Source organism: Echiichthys vipera (assembly GCF_963691815.1).
Source record: "Echiichthys vipera genome assembly, chromosome: X".
Taxonomy (NCBI): Eukaryota; Metazoa; Chordata; class Actinopteri; order Perciformes; family Trachinidae; genus Echiichthys; species Echiichthys vipera.
The window spans coordinates 13999629-14015278 of NC_139825.1; the positions used below are offsets into that span (position 1 = coordinate 13999629).

The window sequence follows — 15650 nt, forward strand, 5'->3', positions numbered from 1 at the left end:
TTTAAATTAAAAAATACTCTCTTTTTTTAACCTTTTAACACAACATAACTGATGCAACACAACAGGTAAACACTGACCACTGCCATCGGTGAAAGTCATCTCATTTGCCGATTGCAATCAACAAAGCAAATATCGTCTGATGCTGATGTTCAGTCCAGAAATTGGTGCATCCCTAGTAAATAGGACAAATGCCTGGTGTTCATGCAGCTAACTTAGGAACTGTTGGGTTTTCATTAACAGTATCTTAACACTTTTAAAAACGTCTTTCTCTTGTTTAATGAGTTGAATCTCACAACAAACGCTTAACTCTACTTTAGTATCGGTTCAGCTCACTTGGATCCTTGCACTAAAAAAAGCAAAAGTACGACCAAAAAAAAAAAAAAACTCTTAAAGAGGTTTTTGAGATTTGACCTTTTGGAAAAAAGCACTGGTATTGTATTGGTTTATCCCTAACTAACTAACTAAGTAACTAACTTATGTTATGGAAGAAGTCAGTCAATAAAGATTAGACACCAAACAAGTCTGGCTTTTCTACATGGTTTTTATATTTCAAAGTAAAGAGTGACGTACAAGATTAAGCAGTAACATTAGTCACAATTCTATCACAAAATAGGACAACAAAAGAGCAGTGTCATGTGTATACCACAAGATACTGTATACTTTGAATCACGCTCATACAGAGATCTACATCTGTGTGTGTGTTTCCAGATCTGAACATGCAGCATGTCCAGATAAAGAACTTCTATATCACGACGAGAGAAAGAATGTGTTTGTCCTGTATTTTAAAGCCCAAAACATGTTAATTGTAATTCCCATCACACTAACTAACTAACATGCCGCTTAAACTTCTTTCAGTGATTCAACTTCAGCTTAATGCATTTCAAAAGCTGAGGACACTTGCATCCATTCACTTCTCTACCAATACACGCATAAGGTGCAGTTTGTGGCTCCATGTCTTTATCAAGGACAAATTTGTTTGTTTTTTTGTTTAGACATGTATCATTGTTTCTACCTTCATGCTGTTGAAAGCAGAACACAACAGTAAAGTCACATGACACTGTGGTGTATGTGAAACCGTGCTGTTTGGACATCCAAACACAGCTCTCACGTGCTTCTCCTCCACCCTCTCCTGCTCATTTTTTTCCCAGTGTGAACTTTGAAATGAAAAGCCACTTCAGTTTCATTGAGCACATGATCGCGCAGAGCTGCGACTAAAGGATTGCTGACTGCACTGAGGGAGTCGAACTGTGAAAAACACAATCACGGGTCAGACCAAACAGGCCTCCAGATGTGATGTGAGATGTCAGAGTTAGAGCGACATTTAGAGTTCAGGAAACTCAAGAGGAACAGCTGAAAATAAACTCAGCCTTTGTACAAAAGTTTTTTGTTTTTTTTCAAAACAGCAGAGGAGAGAGCAGGTCCCTGTTCCTTTTTCATGTTTTCTATGTTTTAACAGATTTCATCTTGTCCCAGTTTGAGAGCGTCTTGGCAATGACAGCCCAGTGAGTACAGATCTGAGCTGTGTGTGTGTTTCCGTTTGCACAGCGCTGTGATGAATGACTGCGTGCTGATTGTGTGCAGTCACCGTGGCCAAACAGAGAACCACGCCCAGCCCTCCAACACAAACACCGCATTCCACGGAGCCCTCAGGACTGAGGTCTGAGCAGGAATCAGGACCTGGTGGACAGAGGTTGGTGTGTGTGTGTGTGTGTGTGTGTGTGTGTGTGTGTGTGTGTGTGTGTGTGTGTGTGTGCATGTGTGTGTGTTTGTACATGTTGCAGAGTTCCCTGTTTGGCAGAGCTCCCGGTCAGCTCGCCATCACACTGACAGGAGGCAGGTAAAAAAAAGCGCAGCGGGGACTCTGTGTAGCATCTGCACCCTGAACAGGTACCGCGACTGACTGACAGGGGGGTTCCCCACAAGTGTTCAGCCTCCCAGTTCCGGCCTCATTTCAACCATCAAATAGATGGCGTTTGTTTTTTGTGATTCAAAATACACTTGAGGTGGTTGGGATGGCTCACTGAATGAAACATGAAATTACCAAAACGCTGTGTGTGTGTGTGTGTGTGTGTGTGTGTGTGTGTGTGTGTGTGTGTGTGTGTGTGTGTGTGTGTGTGTGTGTGTGTGTGTGTATGTGTGTATGTGTACAAAAACATCACAATATGATACACTGCAAAGTTGATTTAATAATGTTCCATATTATTTTTCTAGGTCATAAATTCTAGTGCATTACTTCAGAGTAACTGGATTTTCTTTAATATCCCAGTCAAACCACTGACTTTTACTTCAGTTTCCCGAAATGTGTCAGTTAATCTTTGCTAAAATTATATCAAATCTTGGACAACTACAGGATACTTGCTGATATCTGCCAAGATATGATTTCGATTAAATTCAGCATCCTGCGATTGATGTGAGACGATATCTTCTGCCCGTGCAACACAATCACTGACATTTACATCAATTTATAAAACACAACTTAAATATGATTTGACACTATTATTATTATTCATTCATTCATTCATCTTCACCCTGGACAGGACGCCAGTCTATCGCACGGCACATAGAGACAAACAAAGACAGACAACCATTCACACCTACGGGCAATTTTAGAGTCATCAATTAACCTAACATGTGCATGTATTTGGACTGTGGGAGGAAACCCGGAGAAAACCCACGCAGACACGGGAAGAACATGCACACTCCACACAGAAAGGCCCAGGTCGGGATGCAAACCTGGAACCTTCTCGCTGTGAGGCGACAGTGCTAACCACTACACCACTGTGCAGCTCACGTTTGTTATTCCAGGCATCAAAATGAAAAACATTCATGGATAGAAAAGTGTGAATTTAAAAACAAATATATCCTAAAGATGATGATATGTATCGCTTTTTTTACTTTGCATCAATGATATTGGATCATTGAATCATACAAATATGGGTTTATATTTTCTTCTTTTTTAAAATAAACATCCTGCACAGTCGCTGAACACACACCAGTGAACAGCTGATTTCTTTCTCTGTTGTTTCATCAGAGCAGCCTTGAGTTAGAAATCTGATTTTATATAGCTTCAGAACTTTCAATACCATTGAATGAGGATATGTTATTGTTTTAAAAAACGTGGTTGCTCGACACTTCTGACAACCTCATTCAGAATCAGTGCTAACAGAAAGGTGAGCAGGTGTACAGGAAGGGATTTGTCACTGGCAGTAACCCGAAAATGGTCAAGGGAATAATCGGATTATTTAATTTCCCCAGGTATACAGTACATGAAAGGGGCTATGAGAAATGACAAGAAAATAACGGAAGTAACTCGACCTCCAGTACAGTAGCGTGCGCTCTGCCAACATACAGCTGGACTGAATGCAACTTTTTGTCAGGTTCTCCTTTGTCAAAATCAGAAGTGGCCGACTTTTGGACAGAATTACGACAGAAACGGGTCTTCTTGGTAGTGATGTTACTTGCCATGGCGAAGTCCTCCCTCGGTTTAAAGGTAACGCTCTATTGTTGTTGTTTTAACACGTTGTTTTCGGCACTGATAATCGGGGTACTGAATGAGTTATTGTAAGTGCATTAAAACCTTCACGAGTTGACAGTCAACAAACATAAATACCAATTGTTCAACAATAAACGTAATAAACGTGCATCATATTTCAGCATAAACATTGACATTTCCACTGGCACGTTTTACACGAGCAAAGTGCTTGTTAATCCAACAATTAACAGCTTAAGAACACGCTGAAATGAAAGCTGTCTCCGTGTAGTCTGTTCATCTTAGTTTGCCATGAATCTTATATTTGGCAATGTCTTGTAAATGTTAGCTGTTTGCTGAGACAAACACAAAATTTCTATATTTATTTTGGTATTTATAACTTTGAGTTTGATGTTCACTTTGAGATTTTATATATTTTGATATTTATTAGCTGTTTACTAAAACAGTTGCTGCTAATTAAGTCAGAGATTGCTCATTTCCAACTGCGTTAAATTTTTTCCGCGGGGAGATGAGTGGTACCGGTCGATTAATCAGCTATCAGCTTTTTCCTGCTCCAAACTATCATTATTATATTGGCCTTTAAAAATCCACTATTGGTCGACCTCTAGTTTTCAGTACAGGGAAGTGAAATCCTGATTTTTGCCAACACAACATGAGGAAACCATTGAGGCTACACTTCCTGTTGGCTTTCCATCGGCCCTCCATCTGCTCACTTCCTCCTCTGAATATCTCTGAGAGGATACAGTAACTAACACACACACGCACACGCACAGGCACACGCCAACCCACAGACACACAGTCCTAGAGTCCTAGAGTACACTTCAAACTAAAAGTCTTCACAGTCTGAGTGGGACCTGGTCTTGCTGCTGGACCCAAACAAAGCTTAATGATGTGTTCAAAATATTTTCATTAGTCAGTCTTTCACATGAAATAAAACAAATATTAAACCATTTTCAGTGTTTTACAGGATGTAGTCGGATTGGACAACATACCCCACAACATTTTACACTGTGGGATCTCTCTCTCTCTATTATTTCTGACTGTATTAGGAGATTATAGACAATGTTACAATGTTACATTTTATGCCAGAAATAGGCAACAAGGTAACAGAATATCCAGTCATATTTTGAAAGGTTCGTCTGGTTTTGATTTGTGAATTTATTTCTGTTCCTTAATTGACTTTCCAGAAGATTCACATCAGAACATATATTGATACAGTGTAATTAAGGACTTTCTTCATATGTAACCTTTGTTTGTGATAAGAGCTGTAATTATACCCACACCCATTCCATCTTCTTCAGGTAAAGAGAGTGTTAGCACCTGTATATGTGGTTTGTGATGAGAGTGATTCGATTGCTAAACTGATCTGAGGACACCATATGTGCTCAATGCTCAGGAGTGATCACACAAACCAACATCATTAAAGCGCAACATTAAACGCCACCACACAAGCGCACAGAATTCGTTTTAGATCAGCAGATTTAAGCTGCCGGGTTTGTGGAAATTAAAGTTTAGACAGTGTTGAAATAATAAACCATGTTTCAGTTCTGTCGGCCTATTAAAAACCTCTCTGCTCTCTGATCGTCTCTCTCTCTCTCTTTCCTGCAGCACGACTCTCTTTATTCTCTCATCTTTATCAGTTGTTAACATGCTGCAGAGGGATGCCAAGTAAGCTGCTAGCATCACACACACACACACACACACACACACACACACACACACACACACACACACACACACACACACACACACACACACACACACACACACACACACACACACACACACACACACACACACACACACACACACACACACACACACACACACACACACCGGTCTGAATTACACAGCTGCTCAGTCCTGGAGCTGCATCAATTTACTGCAGTCTGCAGTTTAATACATAATATATAAAGTAGGATATTAAAGAACTTTCAGACTGCGAGTGGTTGGTGCCCAAGCATGCATTGCTTCTGATGCAAACATGACAGAGGTCATGTCAGCAAGGTAGCCGACCTCTTTCTTCTTGCCACTGCCTCTCTTACTGTCCCTACGCGGCATCTCTGCAGCTCCAACCTATAGTTATGGCTACCTGCATGGGCTCTAAACGCCAAAGTATAAATCCAGCTTCGGAAGAGCACCTCTGCCAATATTGTATCTCAATTAGATATCCATAGATTGTACTATATCACATTATATATCGATATCACAATATCAAATTACTAATGTCATTAGATTAAAAGAGTACCGTATTTTCCGCACTATAAGGCACACCTAAAAACCTACAAATTTCTCAAAAGCTGACAGTCGCCTTATAATCCGGTGTGCCTTATATATGGACCAATATTGAGCCACAACAGGTCTCGCAACTACGGTGAGCAGCCGCCGACTCTATTTCCCCCCGTAGAAGAAGTAACGTGCGGTGCATGTTGAGATATGACTGCGCGAAGCGTGCTGTTTCATTTCCATTCGTGCGTTTGTGTAAAGAGCCCAAAATGGCTCCTACTAAGAGACACGCTTACGACGCAGAGATTAAACTCAAGGCGATTAGTCACGCAGTAGAACACGGGAATAGAGCAGCAGCAGGAGAGTTTAACATGAACGAATCAATGGTGCGGAAGTGGAGGAAGCAACAACCATCTGACTGTTTTGTTGACATTCCCTTTAGCGCAGCTCTATCTAATGGATGCATAACGTAACCCCAGCCTCGACTGTAGCGTCTATTCTATGCGCATTATAATGCGGTGCGCCTTATATATGAAAAAAGTTTCAAAATAAGCCATTCATTGAAGGTACGCATTATAATGTGGTGCGCCTTATAGAGCGGAAAATACGGTACTTGAAAACATGAACAACCTTTTGGTTAAGTCACAGTCGGATCAATCTGTGGAGACTGTAGCTATAATAGAGTAGATGAAGCGTAGATATGTATAAAGATGGGCGGCTTGACAGTTTGATCGACCCATGATTGGTCAGGCAGGTGTATGGATGTGACTTTGATGACGTGACTCTACCGCCTGATCACTACTGTGCAGACTATGGCCCCAAAATTACAACATGGCGCCGTATCCAGGACATTTTGGCTATACTTTTGTACAGTAGGAGGAAGTGGAGGGACGTTGGGTTTGAGTGCATATATGGATGTATTTTTATTTATTATATGTAAAGTGTCTGGATGCACTGATTTAAGAGTTTATGGCAATAAAAGTATTTTAAAATTCTGTGGAGACTGAATATCAGCTGATAAAACTCAGCAAACTGCTAATTATTGATCCTCATAGCAACAGTTGTCGCACATCAACACAGAGTAGCTCATGCACACACACAAACACACACACACACACACACACACACACACACACACACACACACACACACACACACACACACACACACACACACACACACACACACACACACACACACACACACACACACACACACACACACACACACACACACACACACACACACACACACACACACACACACACCTCCCTGCGGCTCATCACATTCACAACAAGCTAAAACACCTCTCTGCACCAATGGCTTAATCAGGATTAACACACATACAGAAACACACACACACACATGATCATGTCACAGCAGCACCTTCACCTTCAGAAGGTGAGAAAAGTTAAAGTTAGATCAGCGAGAGCGGAAAAATGAACGGAAACACAAATCCCAGAAATCCTCCTTCAGGATTTCAGATCATCAGTTTGATAATTCCATCACACACACACAGATGGTATAATATATTTAGGGCCCGAGCAGCGACAATGTCGTCGTCGAGGGACCTATTGTATCCCTAGTCATGATTATTATTATTGTTATTATCATCATCATTATTATTATAATTATTCTTTTACGAAAGGAATTGCCTTTTTGAGTTCCTCAACATGTGTAAAAAGTCCCCAAAATTTACAAACTTGTCAAGTCTGGTGTAAATTCAGGTATTTTATGGGTCTCGTGCTTGGGCGTGGCAAAATGCCTCCGTAGCAGCCCCCTAGAGTGTTGCTAGGATTTAGCCCTCTGATGTTTCACCTGGAGTTACGAAAATCAGTAGGCTCATAGAGAGTAAGGAGACACAAAAAAGCCTCAAGAAGCCATATCCTTAACCCAAGAGGAAGTCAGCCATTTTGAGTCAAATATGCAAATTTAGTCCATATTCGGCCTTTTGATGGTGCCGTACTTTAACAAACTCGTCCTAAAGATTTAACCCGATCATCTTCAAAATTGGCCAGTCCCATTTCAAGACCCTTGTGATCAAAGTTACCTCATCTTGTAACCTAATTCCGCAGTGTGTGGCCGTGATTGGGCGGCGAATATTGGCGTTTTTTTCCATGAAACAGGAAGTAGCTGATAACTTCAGCATACATAGTCCAATCTGTTCCAAACTTCTGATGGTTGATGACGGTCCAGCCCTGAACACAAACACATCTCAATATTCCCTCATAGTCAGAGCGCCCCCTATTGGCACGAGGAAATACGTGGCTTTTTGATTGTGTCATACTTTAACAAACTCCTCCTAGAGATTGAATCTCATCACCTTCAAAATCGGCTTGTCCCGTCAAAAGACCTTAGTGATCAAAGTTACCTCAGTTTCATTTTTCTGGAGCGTCTGGCCGTGGCCTGGCAGTAATATTGGCGTCACGTTATGAAACAGGAAGTTGATGTAACTGTTGCATACATTGTTCAGTCTTTACCAGATTTCTGAGGAATGACAGGCCCCCCAGCCTGAACACACCAACAACTGAATATTAACTCACAGCCACAGCACCACCTGTTGGCAACTGGAAGTCAGTCTGATATGACAAACTTCATCACATTTACATCAAATTCTCAATGTGGGTTCTTCGTTTGATGTACAGCAAGGCAAAGCATGGCAGAGCAGGTGCTTTCTAGTGCCACTCGGTGGACGCAGGAAGAGCACTTAGCCCTTTGTCACATGATTTTTTATTATTCTGTTGTTTTTTTTTAATCGATGATTAATTGCTGCTTCTCCGTTTGGGACGTGGAACGTGCACAGTTTGTGTCATATAAGTGTGTTTTCCACTTCATTTGAATGTGATGTACAAAACAAGGACACGCTGCTTGTGTCGACCAACATGGGTTGACAAAAAGTACTACACATGGGTTGGCTGATTGATTGATTAAATGATGGTAAACAAGTTAAATCTAACTCTGCCAACTTAATTATGACTGTTTTAATCAATGTGAAATGAAATTTGAGCTCAACTTAGTTATGTAACTGTGTGAGTGGCGGGTTGGGGCACTGTTGGCAGCTACCAGAAATACATTATTATACAAAAGGTTAGGTTCTGATAGGTTTCATTTTTCAGAGTCAGTTCCCAAAAGATTTGCATTCGTTAAGCTCTGATGCAAATAGCAATTTACAATACAGCTTCTCATTTTTTAGCCAGTACTTTCCCGTCACCGGTAGAAGATTACATCAGCTGGAGATAATGAACATTAATTCCATAAATGGTTAAAATTGTCTGGTGTATTTGAAAAAGAAACAGCATTTTAAACCCATCACATGCATTTCAGGAGGATGTGACAGATATTTAATTAACATTTCATATCTTCTGAGGCTCATTCTCATTTTCAGGTTGAAGCTACAGGTTGTCGCCATTAATTAAGCCACCAATAAAAAAAACACATAAATGTGTCTTGTTTCTTTGCCAACAAAGATGATTACAGATCTAAATTGAATCTTTGAGTTTTAGTTCTTCATAACTCCAGTTACTTGCAAATTATGCAATCTGAACAGCAATTAGATTTGATTTGAACGGGTTTGATAAAATGCCCTTGTCAACTCACTCATACTCTATAGTACCTTTTTTACAGAGTGTTGAGGAAAAAGCTGTTGTTGAACTTCTTCCTGCAACTGAAAACCTTCCTGTCTATCACGAACACACACACACACACAAACTCCCACCACCTTCCCACCCACTTAAAACCTGCCAGCAAGACACACATGCACACACACACACATACACACACACACACACACACACACACACACACACACGTTATGCAAGTGTGTCAGGAGGACTCTCTCAGATGGTCAGCAATCCTGCTGACGCCTCCTCGTCATCTGTGTGGATATTTCCAAAACGCGTGTACACAGCGCAGCAACAAGGAGTATCCATGTCACCAGGAGGCACACAACCCCACGTCTGTTATCGTCTCTATTGGGATCATTATGGGATGCATTATTAACACTTTTTCCATGTCCACTGACAAGAGGAGCAGTCATTTTCTGTGTTTAAATCATGATCCATGTTTTAAAGTGTGTTTGTAGTCAGTTTAACCCACGCGTAGGTTAGTTTCAGCGAGGCAGCCTTAAACATCACTACTGTTGCCATGGTTACCTGCACTTTAACATACAACGTATAGCATTGAAAAGGTCTTGCAATGTGTCGCAGTCTGCTGGTGCATGTGAAACAAAGACAAAATTATGAGTATACATTATGATCGGTGTTTCATTGAAGTTTGAGCATTAAAACCAAATCTTACATTAAGATTTCCTCTTTAAAAATAATAATCATATTTTAGGAAAAGAGCCTGACCTGAAGATGTGGTATGAGCACAAATTTGTGTCAAAACTCGGGCTGATTTTGTTAAAACTGACGGTTCAAGAAATATTCAAAAGTAGTTAGTTGGATTATGAGGTAATTATCCAGTCAGTGTTTACCTACAGTAGATTGCAGTTGGTTCCCTCCCAGTTTGGAGAAGCAGACAGGAGGACAGACATGGATGCTCTGACATGTACTGCAGCAGCTAAACATATTTTAGAGACCTGAAAAAAGGCCCACCTAAAAAAAAAACAATATCAGTTTACACTATATTGAGAAACAATTCCACAGCTGTACCTTACCATGGGACAGCCCTGTTTAAGGGAACGCGGTTGGAACGGGAGCCTATGATCTCGTCAAAGCCGCCAGACTCCATTGACAAAAACAGTAATTTTACGTTGCAGAACCTGGTAGTCTTAAATAATAGCAAACACACACCATGGATGTGTTATTAGAACTGGATATGGCACCGCAGCTCAGCCTTGTACGCTTGAAAAAATAGGTTAGTGTTCTCAATGAGGCTTTCAAAAATTAACCAATTAAGATTTCCATTCACAAATAGCTCAATAAATAATTACAACAGGGTCATGTTTCAGTCGGGTCGTTGAATTGAGGTGAACCCATTCTGCCAGCAGGGGTTATAAAATAATGATAAAGGCCAACAGCTCTATTATATCCGCAAACACTGAGGCTCAGCTGAGCGGAGAGCTTCCATATCTTAAATATAGGACTGGGCCATTAATAATTGATGTGGACTTGCATAAGAGACAAAGTGTGCGCTGCTGGATCTGGTTCAAAGGCAGGGATTTCCGTCTGCAGAGGGGTTTCCACATTTCACTGAATTTAGAAAAAAAACCCTCTGTTCACACCAGCAGAACGGTCCAACGTGGCGGGTCGCTTCATTGAGCTGTGAACGATACGTGTTCTGGTTGCTGGGAGAGCACGAGTCTCTGCAGGTGTAGTGTGATTTCGACACAGTGACGGAGGTTATTGTTTACACCCATCAGCTCCATTCTGATCAGAGGAAAGAAGACTCTAGACTGCATTTACTAATAACAAGGCTCAGTGGTTAGTGTTGGACAAAATGTTCCCAAAGTATCTTGCAGGTTTGAGTAAGGTTTGATATATATTATTTACATGTTAAATACCAAGATATCTATCCCTACATTAATATTATCCAATATTATCCCTACATCTCAATATGTAATAATGATAAAATTGGATTCATTTGAATTAGTGCACGCTACTTTGATTTGACAGGTACTTAATTTGGTGGAATAACCAACAAATGGACATTCCGTCTGCTTATTTTGTCTATAAATGGTTTCTCAGAGTTTCCCAAAAAATCTACTTTATCACCCTTGATATTATGGCTGTAATACAATGCTTATCAATGAATGGAACATTTTCTTCATTAATCAATTCATCATTTGGTCAGAGAAATTAGAAAAACAGGCATTTTAACTGTTTCAGTCCAGACTCCAAGTTCTCTCAACAAACTACGTTTTTCTTGCTATAATTTTAACAATATCAGCCATCCCTTATACAGGCATTGGTTTGACATATTTTTGATATTTTTCCTATTTTTTGATGCAAACTTGTTTTCTGTTCATGGTTCTTTTTTATATTGCAGTACTTGATTTCTCTTTTTTTTCTTTTAGTACTCAGTTTATTGTTATGCACCACAACACAAAGGAAATAGGCGATGAACCGGATTCTGATCAAATTTTAAATGGAAACAGGAAACAGACTGCCTTTACATATCGCTCTTCTAGTCTTCACGAACACTCATTCATTCAAATAATTTTCCCCTGGGATTATTAAAGTATTTCTGATTCTGATTCATTCACTGCAATTTCGGGTTTAGTATCTTGCACAAGGTCACAGTGACATGAAGACAGCAGGCGCCAGGGATCCACAGCCTTTATAATGAGAAGATGTCTCAACACATTACTTAAAATGCAGGAGTCAATAATATACTTTTTACTCACTACAGTTACAGTTAAAGTCTGTAATTCCAAGTGTGAAAATAGTTTAAAGTGATGTCTTGTTCAGGTCGAGTATAAAAACTGACAAAATGTAAAAGCATAAAAGCAAAATCATTAAACTTGAGAGCAATAAAAGATAGGAGTTCGCTAAAATAAAATGCATACAAACAAGAAAGCTGTACTGAAAAGTAGCTCAGAATGCTACACAGCATCTCTTCTCCCTACTTTAGGTTTTGTAACCTGATATTTTCAGTTTCACAATTTGGCGACAACGCCACAGCGGGCGTTCTCAAATCTTCCCACTCTAGGTTGGGTTACAAAAAAGAGTGGACGGGCCCATACAGACTAGAATGGATTTTTGTGTCAGGTCTTAAACAGGTATAATTATGCTGTGAAAACGGCCTGTTTAACATGGGGGTCAATGAAAAACTGCTTTATTGTGCAAACTTCTCCTACTGGACACTCAGAGAACTGCAGTTTTTGGCACTTCCTTATTGGATCAACCAGGAAGTAGCTGTGGTGAGGGCATGAGTTCAGTTCAAGCATCAATCAATCAATTAATTAATTATACTTTATTCATCCCCGAGGAGAAATTCTTTATCATTCTTTTCTTCATACCTTGGTTTAGGAGTGACAGTACGGTTATTTCTTTCCACTTTAAATTACCGGTATAAAGTTAAATACATAAAGAATTGCAGTTTTTGTCTTTCGAATCATTTAACATTTTTATAATAAGATAAATAATAATAGTTATCACAACATTACGGAGCTAGTAGTTCACCTGTAGCTCAACACTTCACAGGCCAATCAGTCAAACCACATGGAGAGTTGGTAACGGGTAACAGAGCTGACAGAGAGACACCTGGGATTATTATACAGAGCTTTCTTCAGTAAAGAATCTGACTCACTTTAACTAAATCAAAGTGAAATATGAAATATATTCTTCTTGTCGCTGCCTGAAGGAGGACTGAACCTCCTGCAGGACATTAAGAGGACAGACACACTGAGTCAGCACCCGTCACTTCCTGTGGACATCAGCAGGACCTCAGCAGCAGCTCCAGACACAAACAGCGCACTCATCTGTCTGCAGGTAAACCTGACTGCATGTCCTCTAAAATGTTTAGAGGTTGGAGACATAATGTCCATCAGAGTGCAGAGCTGCATCATTTTCAGACATTATTTATAAGGATAATTTAATGAAATATTACCTATACCCATCCACAAAGCTGTCACAAAGCTGAAATTTGTCTGATATAAAAGCCAGGATTCAGGTAACAGCAGTGTAAGATAACAGCACAAACAAGCAGAGAGAAGATCAGCCGCTAGTAAAGGTGACATAAGCACTGAGGGGTTGAAATTACCCGTAGCTTTACTACCATTTGAAATGTAACACTTTTTTCAGATTTTTCATATAAAATCCATGTAGAAAGCCAAAAGACTGACGTGGAAACCACACCCAACTGGCACAAACCTGCACTAATAATGCATGTCTGGCTTTCGTTTTGGAGCCCATCCACTCATCACTTATAAAGTGTAACTGGAGACATTTATATGCAAACATCAGGGTTTTCCCAACAGTGTGTTTAACTGGAATTATGCTACTCTGAACTGGGCTGCAGATAAGCAAACATACACAGGTTTAGGGTAAAACACATGTGGACAGGACAATGACAAGATGGAAAATAATATTAAGTGCCTTGAGGAGGAATTTAGTTTCCTGTGTTGTGCTAGAAGATCACTTGTTATGGACTGAAACTCCCAACTTCCCAACAGGACGTTATATCAACCAATCGAATTCCTTGACAAACATTTGCACAACAGGATTCTCACATTTTTTTCAAGACATTTTCCAGCAGTTTTTCTTGAAAATACAGGATGTCACTTGCTCACGAACGTAAGCCTATTATTGACGTAAAACCTGCTCACGGTTAAGGAAACAAAGACGCAACTAGGTTTGCATAGGCAATCTGAATCATTTTTTTTCAGGATTAATTTCCAGGATATTTGGTCATTTTTAATCAAGGCTAGAAAACCAGTCTCTGAATTTCCAGGCTTCCAAGACGTGTGGGAAAACCCTGAACAATTATCTTCATTAGCAATTCATCTGGTTGATATTTTCTCATTAATCATTTGTCTATGAAATATCAGCAAATAGTGCATCACAGTTTAACCAGCCTTTGGAACCACAGTTTAAGGTGATTTGTCTGGCAAACAGGCCAAAACCATAAGAAGTTTATATAAAAACAGAAAGAAAAACACTGGAAAAGCTAATGTGTGGCATATTTTCTTCAGTCCTTCTATCAATCAATCAATCGAACCAGCCTAATCGTTCCACCTCTAGTTACAGCAGATGCCTGAGGGGAAGACCACCTGCTAACTGCTAAAGAGCAAAGGTGCCATTTCTCACAGCTAATACCATTATGTAGTGCAGCTATCGTTAAGACCGTTTTCCATTAACTAATAACATCTCAAGACACGATGCATCAGAAAGTGTGGGGCAGACACCAACTCAGCTGAAACACTACACAGGGGGAAACCCTGAACCATCGTCATCAGATTGTGCATGTTTTAATATATCGTCCTGTGAGTAAACCCACAGGATCTCACACATTGTTAGTCACTTGTGCTCACTTTATGATGTCTGGTGTTGACGGGCGGTGTGGGGACTGAACACTTGTCAGTTAACTGAGTTTCTTTGATCCAATGCACCTATCAAAAACACTGTCCTACTTCTATTGCGTTTCTGGATCTGTCAGGTCTCAGCTCCCCATACTGATCCAGTATAAATAAGCGTTGGCAGGAAATGACAAACCTGTGGATTCACACTCTGTGAAATATGATGAATTCACCAGTGAAAAACAAGCATGTTTGATCAAAAATAAGACATTTCTCCTTCAGCAACCACTGTGCCATCAGCTCCCTTCAGTAATCTACCTAAAATCCAGCCTATTTCGATAAACAGACGTCAAAGTTTCCTGTAGCAACTAATTTTCTTTTGCAAAAGAGCTTCTCTGTTTGGTAAATTAGCAGCTGAGGAAAACAGAAGGAGCAATGCCCTCGTTTGGAGGTCACCAGCTGAGGAGGAGTCTCCATGAGCCAAGATGCGGGATCCCCCCTCCTTCCTAACGCAATAAGGCAGGACACACCCAGATAGGGAGGAGGAGGAGATGGATGAAACGAGAGGAGAGGAAGAAATAAAGGAGGAGAGCTGCTACTGGTGCTCATCCGCATCTTTACAGATGACGTAAGGACGGTTCTTCGCGAGCTGAACGCCCGTTAATTAAAATAAAACAAGCTCGGTAACGATTTTTTGTTCTTTTCCTCCGCCCTCGGTCACTGCACGCCCGACAAGCCTGAAAAGCAGAAGTACTATTTACATTGTAAATGTGGGCAAACCACACCAACAGGCTGAACAAGCTCATCCCGAAGGCGCCGCAGCCAATGACGGCGGCAGTGTGCATGAGAACACCAGAAACTACACACGTTTTTAGTATCAAAACAGCAACAGCTGCTGCAACCAGTGCAACCTCGTTTTTTAATTTAGTTACCAGAGAACCGTGTAATTTACTGATGACAAAGGGGTATTTTTTT

The 15650-nt window shown here is 40.4% G+C and overlaps 1 protein-coding gene across 1 annotated transcript in view; it reads right to left on the reverse strand.

Annotated features, from left to right (window-relative positions):
- LOC310965404 (plasma membrane calcium-transporting ATPase 1-like) overlaps positions 1-15650 on the reverse strand; it is a 106350-nt gene that overhangs the window by 89101 nt on the left and 1599 nt on the right. The window lies entirely within an intron of this gene.